The sequence below is a fragment of the Syngnathus floridae genome, chromosome 5 (genome assembly GCF_059516105.1).
Source record: "Syngnathus floridae isolate MCC-2025c chromosome 5, RoL_Sflo_1.0, whole genome shotgun sequence".
In the NCBI taxonomy this organism is placed as follows: domain Eukaryota; kingdom Metazoa; phylum Chordata; class Actinopteri; order Syngnathiformes; family Syngnathidae; genus Syngnathus; species Syngnathus floridae.
Genome location: NC_142417.1, coordinates 3,887,830 through 3,899,700, shown reverse-complemented (window position 1 = coordinate 3,899,700; position 11,871 = coordinate 3,887,830). Strand labels below are relative to the sequence as shown.

Here is an 11,871-nt window from a genome sequence, read left to right as displayed (position 1 = left end):
TTGAGGTACTTTAAGTATGCCGTCAAGTAAACAAAGAACAAGTGCTCAGTGGCAACGGGAAACATGAGACCAAAACACAACAAGTCATCGTTGTCGTCTTGAGCAAATTTCTATGAAAAGTGGGAGGCGGGGAGATAAGAGCCGGCCGGCCAATAACAGTCATCCGTTTCCTGACTTATCTCCCCGACGTGAAACACGCACACGCTTTCGTCCGCACACGATGTATTATTTTTACACTGAATATATTTTGACCTCGTGTCATTCGCCTTTGCTGCGTAATAACTTTGTGACTCGTTAATGAGCGACTGACCAATCATGTGTTAGATGTTATCCTTCAAGATAAAACGTCAAAGATGATTAAAAAGATCGCTTAGAAATAAAAGCTGTATTCATAAAATGCTAAAAATGGCGTAAAACATCTCGCTCAACAAAAAAAATCAAAGAAATGTACACGTTAACGGCGATTCTGTTTAAATGGCTGTCATGTTGTTCAACCTCTTTGTTTTTTTTGTTTTTTTGGTGTAATCTCTTAAAACAACATTGATTGTTTCCGCAATGACTTCCTGTCGCCGCGCTAACGATTATGCAAAGTGGGCGCAACCTTTACGTTTGACGGGCGGCTCCCTCCCCAGGGGGCGGAGGCCGGTGACACGGCGACGGGCGCGCACCGACGTCTCCACGACAGGCTCCGGTATGCCGAGACACGCCCCCCCCCCCTCATTCGCACCAACAGCTAAAAACGGTCCTGCTTCGTCGGCCTTTTTTGCGACGTTGACTATAACGGTGCGTTAACAAAAATTGCAAAGTTGGCAAAACTGTCATTAGGTAATATTAATTGTGTCTTTACGACCGCTTCTAAGTGTCATCATTCTCGACAACAGATCAAATCAAAATTACCAAGATCATAAAAGATTTTTTTCATCAGATCGAAAGATCGTAATGGCAAAAATCACACTTTTATTCAAGCAACTTTTAAGTTTTATTGGTAATTATTCCCACCGTTAAGGCCTCACGTTGATCCACAAAACCTTTGAGTAACTTTTGCAGTTGGCTAATAATTGGTCTGAGGAGCATCCTGCTTGTCTCTCGTCCAATCAGAGGCCAGCCTGCAGCCTCCGCTGTGCTGACTGGCCGTCTCCTTGACAGGCCTTTGCGATGTATTCCTCGCATCATTTTTCCGCTCATATCCACTTTTTTCTCCCAACCGCGGACGAGAAGCATGCAGGCCTCGATCTTCGTCTTCTCCTTCTCCTCGACCGTCCTCTTCGTCTTCTTCTCGCTCTCGTTGGCCTTGGTGAGGGCTCATAGATCTGCGCCGTTGTCAGACGGCATCGAGCGTAGACATTTGCATACATAAATCCATGGCGGCGCGCTGACACGTGCCAATACGCGGGCGGCGCTGCTGAGTCGGTTGGTCGGCGTCACGGCTGATGGAGCTTTCATGAAGTCTGACAGCGTGAAAGAAAAAAACAAAAACAACAATGCAAAAAAAAAACTACTTTCACCTTCTGCGCTGCGCCTGGAAAAGTTAACGAACTGATACGGTGTCTCTTTGGCTAAGCCTTAGACTTTGTTGGATTTTACCACTCTTTGCGAAACTTGAAATACTCGAACAAAATATATAAACATTTCCACCCTGGTCCAGAAATGTATAAATGATGTCATCTGGCAGACATTGAATTTGAAAAACATGGAAAGGGTTAACTTTGGAAAGAAATGCGTTTTAACTACATTAGTTTTTTTTTTTTGTATGCTTTGCCGTTTGTTAGTTTGCCTTGTGTTAGTAATTACTAACTTAAGTTAGTGAGTGAGTTAGCTAGTTGGTAGGTTGGTACAAATATTTGCTGCTTGAGTAGAGAAAACCTTAAGGCAATAAGTCCTATTTATGTTTTTTTTACAATTAGTCTTTCGTTTTGCATCGTTAAGTAGCGCTGTTGAACATGCCAACAAGCATAATGCTAATGACTCTAGTGAACATGTTAATTGTGTGCATGTCGGTGGTATCGGTAGCTGAATAGCTACGAGCTAACTGCTGATTGTTGACGAGTTGTTTTTAGCATTTGTTTTGCTTCATCAGCTCCCCCCCCCATTTTCATTTAGTGGCAACTTTAAAGTCATTAACGCCGCGCGGGCCGTTAGCACCGAGAGGTGAACTCTGGGTAATTCCCGTCAGCGGCGGTGGCGGCGGCAATCAATGAGGCCGGACGCATTTACATTTTGATTCAAGTCATCAAGAGAAAAGGTTAAGCTGCGCCTCTTCCTGTGGAGATGTCACCCAACATCAGGCACACTTTGCGCCGGACGCCGCTCCACTGCTAGCTGACACGCCGCTAGCTGACGGCTCGTCAATAAATGGATCGCCGCCTCCTCCTCCACCTCGCCACCACCAAAATGTACTTTTACGCCGGCCTGCCGTGTGGCGTAATTATGGACGGCAGATTCCCGCCAAGACACATCTGGAGAACGCAAAAGGAGAAGACTCGTGATTGGATGCCAACGGTGTGGGCCTTACATCTCGTGCTTGGAAAAAGGCGATATAACAGCTCGCAGTTGTGCCATGTAAATAATGTGGAGTAGTTTACAATCAATATTCAGCTAATAACATGTGAAAAACTAAAAAAAGAGTCCACTAAAACCCAAAAAATCATACCAGATGTTCTTTTGCAGACCGACCAATCAGAAGACAGAAAAGTGCTGTCATCAAAAGGCCAGTGGTCTATTCTGAAAATATATAAAACTAATTAAAACTTGCAACTAAAGGAAATGGACTAGAACCCCCAAAAATAAGAGAACATTACAATGCCAGATTTGGTGTTTTAAAAAAAAATGAAGATAAATCGGTTTCAAACTTCAAACCATCCAAAACGTACACATCGGTTGTCAGTTCATCAATCATGGCTTTGCCGTTCCTCCGTCTTCATGGGACTGCTTAGCTTATCTTAACGTAGCATGATAGGCCTTATGTGTGTTGTACGTGCGGCGTATCGTAACAACACTTTTGTTCTGGAATTGATGACCTCATATTTATCTTGACAGTGATGTATGCTGGGATGGGATTGAGGTACCTGGGGGTCCGGTCAGGAAACATCGAATGGGATGGGGTTAAGCCGGGCATGGACTATTTTTAGAATTAACCAAGAAAGGTAAAACCGTAGACTTGAAGATTCACCAGAGGTAATAATAATTATATTGCCAGCAGCATGTTACGCTAATATGCCAACAGGAAAATAGCGCTAGCGATTGTATGTTCATTCATCTCTGTCTGAAGTGGTGATCTCTCACCTTTGAACTCTCAGCCACACGCACCAAGGGTCATCATTAGCACCTTCAGGGGGGCTTTGGGGGCCCCGGACACCCTTCCAGGTCCACCCATGTATTGAAATTATATTACAGGAGTTATGTGCTTTATGCTTCATTATAAGTCAGTACTTTTGATGAAAAATACAACAGACTACCTCATTTTGAGGAGGCTTTTATTTTAAACCATTAATTGTTTTTATCTTTTAAGAATAAATACAATTTTCTATTTCAAAAATCCAAATTTGCTAATCAAAGAAAACTAAGATAGAAAATCCAATGAAAAATTCTGCTTTGGAATTTGCTTATTGTGATTGCTACTAGAATGAAAACTCAAATATGATCATGATGACAATGATGTGTGATATTCTTTCCTCTGGACTGTCAGTCAAAGTCAGGAAGTGGTAGAAATTCCCTCTCAGCTTTTCCATCTGTCACTTTTATTATTGATCACAGCCCAGGGGTCACGAATCTACGCACACACACATTTACACGCACACACGCGGTGTGAAATGAAGTGACAGCTGTTTTCCCAGCGAAGCTGGTTGTCACCTGCGCCAAAGACCTGGACCTCCGTGTCGGCCAGGACCTCCTGCTGCGTGACATCATCAAGATGGGACACAGGTGGGCGGACCTACTGGGAGTTTAGTGTGCAAGAAGGATTGTTAAAAAAAAAATCTGTTAAATCAACTTAATTATCCCCAATAAGAACAACTCATGGCGCTCGCACATCTCGTGGTGATCAAAAGTTAACATGCTAACATGTTTTTATGCTAACAATGCAACCTGAGTGGAGAAAGCGCTACAGCAAATTGTTAGTATGACGATTTCCGTGAGTAGTAAGTTAGCAAAAACAACAACTAAAGCAAGCTAGCATCCTGAGTTAAGCACAGATATAGAATATGAGTTGATCCATTTATCTCTTCTGCCCGCAGGTGGTGCCACTGGAGTACATGAGCTCATGCTAATATGCTAACAACAGACTGGAGGTAAGACCTCATAATATTGTCAAAGCCACAGGTTGTTACAAGAGCATGGAAATGTGTCATTTTTTCCTTTGTTAGTATTTTCAAGGCTAGAAATGCTTCTAAGCTAAGATGCCATGGCAGGGCTAAAATAAGTTAAGCGTTGCCAAGGACTTGACGAGTCCCTACTGCCACCACCAAGTTATATTAACAACCTAGCAAGGCCCAGTTGCTTCCACCGCTGATGCTAAACTGAGTTATGAAACCATGCGGTGCTTTGCTAAATGACATTAACAACTTGAGAGCCCCAACCGATGCTAAGTTAAGTTGTGATAAGGATGTAGCAAGGCCCTAGTCCCATCACTGATGCTAAGCTGAGCTACGTCACCTATCTTTGGCGGCCCCAATGCTCAGCTAAGCGCTATTAACGACCCAGCGCAACCCTGGTGCTGCCTTGATGCTAAGATAATCTATGTTAACAATCTTGCGAGGTCCTGCCGCCGCTAAACTAAACGAAGCTACGTTAACGGCCTAGCATGGCCGCCATGCTTGTTCGCCGGCTCATACTCTCGCTCATGCGCTGATGCTATCACTACCTTTAATAAGTTGATTAGCGGCGGCAAGCTATCTGCTAACTGCATCTTGATGATGACGCTGATTGGCCGCCGCTTTGCGCCATCCATCTTTTTGATTGGCTAATAACTGGAATCCATCACTGCCCCGTGTGTGCATGTGCGTATGAGTGCACGTGTGTGTGTGTGTCTGTGTGTGTCTGTGCGCAGAGCTTTATCTGCTTCACTTCATTTGATTTCTCTTGTGTTCTGTGTCCTATCTACAATGTGTGTGTTTCTGCGTGTGTGTGTATATGTGTGTATCCATAGTGTATATATTAATCATTCCTGTCCTTGATCTTTAACAATTCTCCCACAAGTAATATTTTTCATAATTTTACATTAAAAAAGTGATATTTTTTCTTTCTATTTTTTACCTAAAAAGGTCATAATTATTTGTTCTTTTCCTATTCCTGTATTATTTCCTTGTTCAGATCCAAAAACAAATTGTACGAATAACCCACTGTTACACAGGAAAAAGCCATTTCATTCATTCATTCATTCATTCATTCATTCATTCATTTATTACACACACACACACACACAGACACACACACAAACACATGTCGTCTTTGCTGATTCGAAGAACCACGTTCAAGATGAACACACATTGCTCTTCATTTGGAACAACACAACAGTAATAGACACTGTGTGTGTGTGTGTGTGTATTTGTGTGTAAGTGTGTGTGCACGTGAAAAGCATTCGCCTAATTAGACAGGTCAGACAATTGACCTTGATTGCTAACGTTAGCCAGGCAGCTAGCAGTGATGGATGTGCTTGTTACGCAACAGACAACAACACAAAGAGAAAAAAAAGGACAATAAAGACCCAAGGATTAAATCTTTAATTTCTTGGGAGAAAAAAATTGTTAATTAATCAAATTTTATCTGAACGTTATCTTACGAGAAATGAGAAAATTGTTTTTTTACAAGTATACTCGAATTTTTGAAGCAACAAAAGGAGAAAACACAGAGGGGGTTCTGCATGACTTTTTATGTCACTGACCGTTTTATTTTCAATAAAACATTTTTTGTATTATTAATAAAGTTCTTGGTAAAATGTACTCCGAATTCTAAAACGTAGAGAAAGTGATTTCAGTTGGGTGGCTTGGTCTTGCTTCTTTGACTCCTATTGAATGTGCCACATGGCTAACAAATAACTAACAAATGTCCCCTTCATGCCAAGTGCACTCGAGTGCTCCCCTCCTGACCGCCCCCACAAGATGGATGTGTGTGCGTGTGGCCTATGACACACTCATGCTAGTTGGCTTTATTAGCGCAAACTAGTTATTTCTCATCTTGTGCGTGTGTGTGTGCGCGTGTGTGTGTGTGTGTTCGCACGCGCGATAGATTCAACTGATTGGGTTCATTTGTCAAAGAGTTCATCACTTCCTGTTCTATTTGTCATCTCTGTATCTTCCTTCCTCCCTCCCCGCCAAATTAAAAGCCCCGACGACCACGACACATCCTTTCTCCGCACGGACGCACGCACCTGCTGCACGTACACACGCATGAGCGCACACCCATTGCTTGTGTTGTAATTTGTCATCGACATTTAGTGTGAACTAAAATAAGACACACACAATCATGGAAGTGTCATGGTAAAAAATGAGGAAAGTAAAAGTAACTTTTTGTGATTTTTGCTTTTTTGAGGAAGGAAGAAAATGAGTTTACTAGTAATATTAACGACAGAGCATGTAAAGACTTACAATTAAAATAATGACCATTATGGCGTAACGTAATGTGCTTTTCTTAAATGATACTTAAAGATAACTTTTTGACTCTTTTGCTGTGATTCGTTTATTGGAGTTTTCTATTGCACTCATTTTCTCATATATTTCCCATTTCTTTAGATTTTTTTTCTCCATGTTAACACCAGTAAAAATACAAGCGTGTTTTAAATACAGTTTCAATTTGTCATTGAATTGTAATCCCTCAAATAATATGTTTAGTGTATTCACGATTGAATCAGATGAAAGGAAGAAAAAGAAGCTCAATCGAAGGAGAGAAAAAGAAAAGACGAGGCGGAGTCGTGTCTTTCTCTCTCTCTCGGCGTGCGCGTGTTCATTAGTTTGGTGTCTGACTCGTCCCGTCATGTGTGAACGTATCGATTTGCCAGCATTTTAAACATCAAACACAAGCAAACCCCCAAAAGTCACTCACGCATGCCGACATAACCGAAAGGGAGCTGGGGGGGCGTCTAACAGAGCATGAGGGGGAGAGAGAGATGACAAAAAAAGAAGGAGAAAAGAGCTGAATGTGTGCTTGACCTTCATCAGCGGCTGATTGACAGCAACCAATGCAAGCAAGGCCAATGACCATCAATTATAACCTAAATTGGAATATTTGTTTTATGGATTTGTATTCATTTTTCCCCCAATGGTATTCTGTTCATTTATTTCTTTTTTTCTTTTTGTCCAATTAGACTTTTTTGTTGCCTTGTCATTCTAATCTGCCCAGGACCTCCCCAAGTTCTGTCCCACATTAACCAATGGGAACTCTTTAACCACCCACATTATAAATTCATTTTTACAGAGCAAGATGGTCGGTTGTCAGATTCATCGTCGCTTATAATATTGGTTTTGTCGGCGGTCATGTGACAGTGAGGTTCTTCTCTTTGAGTGTTTGATTGGAATCCGGATGACACCGTGATAGCATTGATGTAGCAGCCATATCAAGCTAGCCCCCCAAAAATAATAGATGTGACAGGAAGCAGGAAGTTTTTTTTTTTTTTTTTTTGTCGGGAGCGAGGTTGACCCGGCCTAAAAATGTCTAACGCCGGTCTTCTTCTCTTCTTGCCTTTAATTAGTTTCTGAGGGACGAAGAAGACAAGCAGCAGGCGCAAGAACAAGAGGAGGAAGAGGAGGTGGAAAGCTGGAATGAAGACGCAATGAGCACAGGTTAGCACCAAGTCTTTCGCAAATAAATAATATTACTCATATTCATGATTAAAAACAATAAATAAGTAGTTCAAATGACCTTTCTTGTTGACTTTTCAACACCTTTGTGATGACAGCTAGCCAATTAGCTAGCGTGCCAAAGTTAGTGGCTAGCAGGAAAGAAGCAACAAGTGTCGACAAACACATCAAGTTGATTTATATTCAATATTTGACTTACATCATATTAGGAATGTTCAATAGTACTTTTTTTCAATATCAGTAAGAGCATTCCTGCGATTGGCTAGCAACCAGTTACGGGGCCCCCCCAACACTAAAGTTAGAAAAGTAAGTAAGAAAAATATTTCATTTCAATTTCTAGTTCCAGTTTTTGGCTAAATCCTTTTATTTAGGGAATTTCAAGTTATCCGAGAGGCTAATTTTTAAAATAAAACTAAATTCTGACTTTTATTAAAAACAGTCTTTCAAAATTCAAAATGTCATCGCATCACCAAACCAGAAAACACCAAGAAAACAATTTGGCACCATAACAAACAAGTATAATACACATTTTATGGGATAAAAGCTACATAATGTTTGGATGACATATAGAATACATTTCAATTTCAACCTGCATTTGTGAACTATGCCAGCAAAGTGTGTGTGAAAAGTAATGGGTGAAGTGGAAGCTGCCAGACAGACGGACATTTTGGTCTCCGCCGGGATCAACGGGATGAAAAAGTGCAAACAATTCGGCGCTGAACGAGACAGGAAGTGCTGTCGTCTTGGTGAGGACTCTAATTGGACGATGAGAAGCGTCCGAGAGGCCCTTTGAGAACGTATGTGTGTGTGAGTGTGTGTCAGCCTTTCGATTTTCTCTTGCATCTTGCTCGCTGTTGTTGTGAGGAGGCGGAGGAGACGTCACCGCGGTTACGGTTGCCGACGGTGACAGGACAGCATCTGCTCTCTCTTTCTCACTCGTGACTCCCGGTGTCTCTCGCCCTCTTGAAGCAAACTCCTGGGAAATCATCAGCATGTTTACTCCCCCGGACCCCCCCCTTCGCGCCACCCACTGTCTCTGTCCTGTTGTGCCCCCAGTCCCCCCACACCGTCAGTGACACCCTCCTTTTCAGCCCCTCCCCTCCTCAATATTTGTGTTTTGTGCTCCATGATGCTGGTTGTTAACCTGATGGACAGCTACGATGCTCACGCTTGTAAATGTGCGAAGGAGGAGGTGTGTGTGTGTGTGCCGCCTCGGCAATTGGCGCTGAAGTGTTTGGGGGTGGGGGCCGAGGTGTGTGTGTGTAAAGGGCAGGCAATTGTCGGTGAGGGATGGGGGGGGAAGAGGCCTTGAGAGGCCGATCAATGCAATGTTCACCTGCCGTCCACCTCCCCAATTTAAAGAGAAGGAGCGCTAACGATTTCCCTGGCGCACCACTGCCTCCAGCACCCCCGTTCCGCCCCCCCCCACCTGGTCTCGTACCCCTTACCTCGCTGCCTAGCAGACCCCGACTGATGACACAAAATGTAGAAAAATTAGTCTTCGCTGAAGCAAAAGTGCAGAGAATTAGCAGGCTAATGGCACGTCATTAAGACAGCGTTAAACACGCAGCGGCGTGAGGGATGCGTGCGCTAACACAAACTGACGTCCGCGCAATTAGTGACACATTAGCTGCTAAACTAGCCGCTAAGGAAAAGAGGGAGGCTACAAACGTGCAACTTGCTCCAGTGTGAATGCTAACACTAACTCGCATCATTTTGCATTTTTTATTTTGCAAGCTGCTGATCATTACTATTACTGCTAGCAACACAAGAACATTTAATGTAACACAACCAACTGCCAGACAGAGAAAGCAGCTAAAGAGATTTGTATCAGAATCAACGCAAATGTTTCAGACGGTTTGTAATGGAAGGGTAGCAGTAGCAACTGACGGTTTTACTTGCCATTACCATCACTAACGCTTAGCGTTAGCGCTACTCACAAAAGGCATCAAGAGTCCTACTAGCACAGCAAGCAGGCAGAGAATTAACTGGCTAATGACACATTATTAAAATGGCGTTAGAACGCCTGCTGGCAACGCTCTGCCCTGTGAAGGACGCACACGCAATCACATCGACTGAATTAGCACCATATTAGCCACTAATAAAGCTGCTAATGTAGCAGCTAATAGCTAATTGGTTATGTAACTCAAATGTGTTCAGCGAATTATGCTAACGGCTAGTAATATTCATTTGGCAATAATGGAATGTGAGGTCAGTGGCTCAGTTTTCAAAGCGCCGTCCGACTCGCCATTTCTCGTGTTGACGTGCAGGTGAGATGAGGTAGAGAAAAGGCAAAAGAGAAAGAAAGCAAGAACACCTTCATGCTGGACGAGAAAATAAGAGAAGGAGGAAACAAAGAGGAGGACAAAAAATAGAAAGAGGAATAGAAGAAAGTGAGGAAAAAGTGAAGAAAATGAGGATGAAGACGGTGATGAAGGCTTCTTGTCAGGATCAATGGCCTCAAAGTGAAAGAAGAAGCGAGTCAGAGAATCCGTGGAAGGATGACAGGACTCATTACCAACTAACAACACGCACACACTGATGGCTCCTCCCCGCCTTCCCGCGCGCGCACTGGGACAGTGTTTTCTAAAGGTCAACGACAACACATCATCAACCCACAACACACCGCTGCCGTGAAATGCTAAGCGCTAACCCCATGAACCGATAACGCTACCCGTGTACAAATACGGAAAAAAGCATCTTGGGATTCACTGTACAGGGTCTTTTAGCGCTAATGCTAAGCTGATAAATGCTAGGTTGACAGCTAACAAATAACCTGCTATATGCTACCCTAATAGCTAATGCTTATCTTATAAATGCTGTGCCAACAGCTAACATGCTATCCCGTACAGTATATTCCCTTGAGAGCGAACATGCTATAGGCCAGCCTGAGAGCTAATGCTCATCTGATTAAATACTAATTTGACAGCTAATCTGATCAATTTTACCTCTAGTGCAAATTGCTAATATGTTAATGATAACTGGAGAGCTAATGCAAACCTAGAGCACTATGTCTTGGAAGCTAATAACTAACCTTTGAGAAAACAGCCAGCTGCTAACTGCTACCTTCAATCCTAATCGTCACCTCATAAATGCTACATGTCACGTGAACATTTACCTATGAGTTGTTTTAACATGAAAATGCTAATGCTATGTTAACATGCTAAATGCTAGCTTGACAGCTGCTAAATGCTCCCTTAGAAGCTAATAAGTTAAATAATGTCTTATGAGTTAACAGCTAACCTTCCAATTACTACTGTCTGTGCTAATGCTCACCTTTTGAATGATAACTTGAAAGCTAACCTGCTAAAGGAGACAAAAAACAATAACCGCTGTGATGGTCATGGTGTGTGTTCTTTGTTTTTGTGTGTCAGCTGTAAAAATGTTGCTATTTTCTTGATTTCCGTACTTGTTGACATTTGAGTTGTGCTGATGTATTTCCTTGTTTTCTCCTGAGCTTTTCTGTTTGTTTTCTTGACCTTTTGTCTTTTTTCATCCACGCTAACGTACGCTAGCGGGTTAGCGTCTTGTCTGTCCAGCGCCAAAACAAATGTGCTCATTAGTGCCTTCCGGTGTCATGCCGCCTGTCAGCCCCCTCCCCACCACCAAAACCCTCCACGGCAAAACCTTTACGCCGCCGCCGTCATTAGCACGTAAGCGCCGGCCGCTAACACCAGCTGTCAATTAGGAGCACAGATGCTTTTTGTTGTCTTTTGCTTCTAGAGAAATGCTACTCCTTCCTGTTAAACTGCTGCTAATTAATAAAACATTTTATCTATAAAAGTAGGTAAGGTAAGGAGCCCAATCACTAATTTTTTTTAATTAAATTGATTTTTTTTAAATCAAACAATAAACATAATTTATTTTGAAGTATTTTATAAATTAGACATATTTCAACATTTTAATTATTGTATGTATTCAATTCATTCAAATATAATATTTCAATGCCTAATTATCGTAATATTTTGGGATTTTTGTTAAAATCGTTTATTGAACCAATAAATATCTTTTTATAATTGTTTTATTTACTCTGAATTTGATTTACTTGTAAATATTTTTGTAATATTTGATTCAGAATTAT

The 11,871-nt window shown here is 42.1% G+C and overlaps 1 long non-coding RNA gene across 1 annotated transcript; it reads left to right on the top strand.

The window, feature by feature from the left end:
• Window positions 1-3,930: 3,930 nt before the first annotated feature.
• Window positions 3,931-11,591, top strand: LOC148397549 (uncharacterized). The gene is made up of 4 exons (XR_015858549.1): window positions 3,931-4,111; window positions 4,233-4,286; window positions 7,682-7,772; window positions 10,061-11,591. It is a non-coding gene; the product is annotated as an uncharacterized LOC148397549 (long non-coding RNA).
• Window positions 11,592-11,871: the final 280 nt, after the last annotated feature.